The 4,033-nt window shown below is 43.8% G+C and overlaps 1 non-coding gene across 1 annotated transcript; it reads right to left on the bottom strand.

The window, feature by feature from the left end:
• Positions 1 to 3,387: 3,387 nt before the first annotated feature.
• On the bottom strand, positions 3,388 to 3,494 carry LOC147950417 (small nucleolar RNA R71). Its single transcript, XR_015565267.1, has one exon. It is a non-coding gene; the product is annotated as a small nucleolar RNA R71 (small nucleolar RNA).
• Positions 3,495 to 4,033: the final 539 nt, after the last annotated feature.

The following is a 4,033-nucleotide window of genomic DNA, read 5'->3' as shown; positions in this document are numbered from 1 at the left end:
ACAGGCATGACCGAACGGGCATGGCCGGACAGGCACAGACGGACAGGCACGTCCGAACGTGCATGATCGAAGGGCCTTGACGGACAGGTGCCTTTTAGGGCCTAGACTTCGGCCAGGACAGAATAAATACAGGGCCTTGCCTTCATTTTTCTACACCATTATCCTTCCATCGTCCATCTAAGCCTAAGAAGAAAAGGGGGTGCGGCTCAGCGAGTTTACTCGTCCGAACTGATGCGCATGCTACCTCTCTATCGAAGGTACGATGAGACGAGCGACGGGTTGGCAATCGGGTCGAACCGATCGTAGGATAAGCGGTGGTTCAGCGATGGAGTCAAACCAATCGTAGGATGATCGACAGTTCGATCATAGAGTCGGACAGATCAAATGGTGATCGACGATCCGCGACAATGGACAGATCGATCGAGGGTTAACCGGTGATTCAATCGCTAGTCGGATCGGTTGATCAAAGGATCGACGATCCGAGCCGTAGGTTGGATTGATCGGTCGGGTGGTCGACAAGTCCGTCAGAAGTAGCGGCCCGGGTCTATGGTTGATCGGCGATTCGATTATGGGGTCGGATCGTTTGATTGGACCTGGCTCTGATACCAAGACCAACAAGTCGACGACGTTTAATGGTATGACCAATGGGTCAACTAATGGCACGTCCGATGCCAAGCTTCGGGAACACGAGGGTAGCCGTTCACTGTGAACCGAAGGGACTATATGTCCCCATCCCTAATGTGTGCAAGCCTATGGGGTTGGTTAGTTGTATGGCTAAACTCAAAGGGATGGGTCAAGGGTAAAGTTATATTCCGCTGCGTAAAGCTGGTTCACGAAGCAAGGCCGCGAGCCAAAGCTAAGTGACCGAATAAATGGATATTCGGCCGGGAATAGGGCCGAATGGAAGTCGTGGCCACGGACGCTGGGATGTCCGGGCGGGGTCTTTCAGACACTATGTGAAGGTGTCGGTCAACACAACTAGGGTTTTCGACTAATGTCGAGCAGGTGTCGGTCGACACCAGGAGGGACACCAACCTTTGCTAGGTGTCAGTATCGATCGACACCAGGTTGGTGTCGGTCAAGGAAAACTTTCAGTAGAGGACTCATACTTGCTTTTCCTGGTTTGATTATGTTGTGTGATGATTTTTGAACATTAAATTCTCAATTTCTTGTGTGTACAACCCAGTAGATGGGATGATTGTCTCACTGAGTGTTATGAAAATACTCATGCATCTCAATTTGTGTTTATGGTGCAGGTAAAGTGATAACTCTCTAATTTACATGTTTTAGACACCCTTTTTGTCCATATTCTGCATTATATATACCCTAACCGTAGCATTTTTAGCTCATTAACTGTAGAAATTTGCATTTAGGCCATTTAGGGTGCTGCATTCTTGCATTTGTGCATTTTGGATGAAAACAGGTGCTTTAGAGCCTAAAATGGGGAAAAACAAGGTCAAACCCGAGCATGTACCCGAAGGAGCTATTGTGCAAGAAGATTAGTCTGAACCTCAACCCGATCAAAGAGGATCTAAGAGCAGGAAGAACAACCCGAAGACCTACCCGAGGAACAACCCGATCAAAAAGGTTTCCATATATAAACCGCCTCTTCTTCCTCTCTCCCTAGCACGCCGCAGACACTCAAAACAGAGAGCGAGAGCTTCTGAGAGAGAGACTGAGCGATTCAAACACTTTTTCCACTTTGTTAGTATTCTTTTGGTTTTCTTTTCTAGTTTTCGATTCTGCACTCTACTACTTTTATTTTATTTCAATACAATGCAGTTTACTTTCATTTGTGTTTTTATGCTTTCTAAAATGAGATCTGAGTAGTGAAATAAAGTTCCTAAGGATGGGATTGACAAATATGTCTTCTTGATCGGTTAGGATGTCTTAGCTTGATTGTTAATTTTATATAAATTCCTTTCTAGATTGGTGTTCTTAATGCTATTTTCAGACCGAGAAGTTGAGACTAGATCTAGGGTGTTTTGCCATCGAGAGATGTTGTTGAAATGCTTGAATCAATCAATGCTAGAGATTTACTTACTTAGCCTAAGAGATTAGATGTGTAAGGAGTTTATTGACAATAATGAATCGGTTTGTAATGCCCTGCTTGGTCATGTTTCTCCAACGAGAGTTGGGTAGGGGAGTGACCAAGGTTGATTGTTTCTATCACGAGAGTGTTTTAACAAGATTTAAGAGATTCATTGTCTAGGGAATATATGTTTGAGGCATGTAAGACATCCCAAATTTATCAGGAACACTTATGAGTCAATTACCCCATCCTTAGGAGCTTTCTTATCTTGATTGTTTAGCTTTCTTCTATAACTCGACCCCTTACCCAAACTGGTACTCGATCACCAGCTTCGTGTATACCTTCGAGTTGTTCATCCTTGACTATTTGATCTGATCACCCCACCCGATCCTGTACTCGAAGGCTTGCATCGAGTGCTTAGGTTGTGTGGTTCTTGCCTTTTTATTTACTTTTGCTTATTTTAGGATTGTTAGATGAAACCCCAATTATTGCTTGGCTTGACTTGCTAGTTTCTGATCATATCTTATCGGCTAGCATAACAACCATCTTGATTGATAACCCTTTGTACTACAATTGCATAGGGATATGATACCCTGGTTGAAAATCCTGTTATCAATTTGGCGTCGTTGCCATTTGGTTGAATTTTGTTTGCAACGTTTAAGATTTCAGCACTTGCTAAATCAAGTTCTTTTCTATACTTTGGTTCGGATCTAACTTGTTTACTTTCGTGTTTCTGTGTTTTGCATTTCAGGTACAACCCGAGTACCCACCCGTCACTCGATCACCTAGATCGGGTAGACCTTCGTGTACTCACTCGGTTCACTGATTGTGCATGCAAACATGGTCCAAGGGTAGCCAACAATTGAGTCTTTTCATCGACAACATCGACAGACCAAGGTTACTCCATCAACAACAAGTCCAGCAACCGCAACCAACAACAATTGAGGAGGTCATGAATACTCAGAATGGTCCACCAGCTCCTCAAGAGAGGACCCACATAGGAGCAGGATATGCTCCATCTACTCACACTCAAAGGACATGGCATTGTGCCACCTGCTGTTTAAAACAACAACTTTGAGATCAGGAGTAGTCTCATCCAAATGATTCAAAGCAATAAATTTCATGGATTCCCAATGGAGGACCCATTGGATCATCTGGATGAGTTTGATAGGCTTTGTAGCCTAAACAAGATCAATGGAGTTAGTGAAGATGGATTCAAGCTCCGGCTTTTCCCATTTTCTTTGGGTGACAAAGCACACATCTAGGAGAAATCACTCCCCAAGGAGTCCATCACCACTTGGGAAGAATAAAAAAAGGTGTTCCTTGCCAAATTCTTCTCCAACTCCAGATCTGCAAGGCTGAGAAATGACATCTCCTGCTTTGTTCAAAAGAGCAATGAGACGTTCAGTGAAGCTTGGGAACGTTTCAAGGGATACACAAGCAGATGCCCGCATCATGGATTCAACAATGCCTTGTTGCTAAGTACACTTTACCGAGGTGTAGTCCCTAAGATAAGGATGTTGCTAGACACCGCTAGTAATGGTAATTTTCTCAACAAGGATGTTGATGAAGGTTGGGATCTAGTGGAGAACTTAGTCCAATCTGATGGGAACTACAATGAGGAGTATGATCGTAGAATTCGATCTTCTGGAGAGGATGATGTCAATACAAGAGAGACATGAAAGCACTCAATGGCAAATTGGACAAAATCCTCAACCAGCAGCAACATGTCCATTCCATCTCGGAGGAAGACTAGTTTCAGCAACAAGATGGGGAGAGTATTCAGCTAGAGGATGTTAACTACATCAACAATCAAGGAGGTTACAATAAAGGATACAACAACTACAAACCAAACCCGAATCTCTCCTATCGTAACCCGAATTTTGCAAATCCTCAAGACCAAATTTACCCTTCCGCAGTCCAAGGAAACCATGGCCAGCAAAAGCCTTTTAACCAATACAATCAAAGCTTTGCTCCTAAGCAGCAGTACTCTTGCCATTA

This window comes from Camelina sativa, chromosome 1, assembly GCF_030686135.1.
Source record: "Camelina sativa cultivar CO46 ecotype springtype chromosome 1, ASM3068613v1".
NCBI lineage: Eukaryota > Viridiplantae > Streptophyta > Magnoliopsida > Brassicales > Brassicaceae > Camelina > Camelina sativa.
The sequence above is the reverse complement of the archived record's forward strand: the minus strand, read 5'-3'. Positions and strand labels throughout refer to the sequence as shown.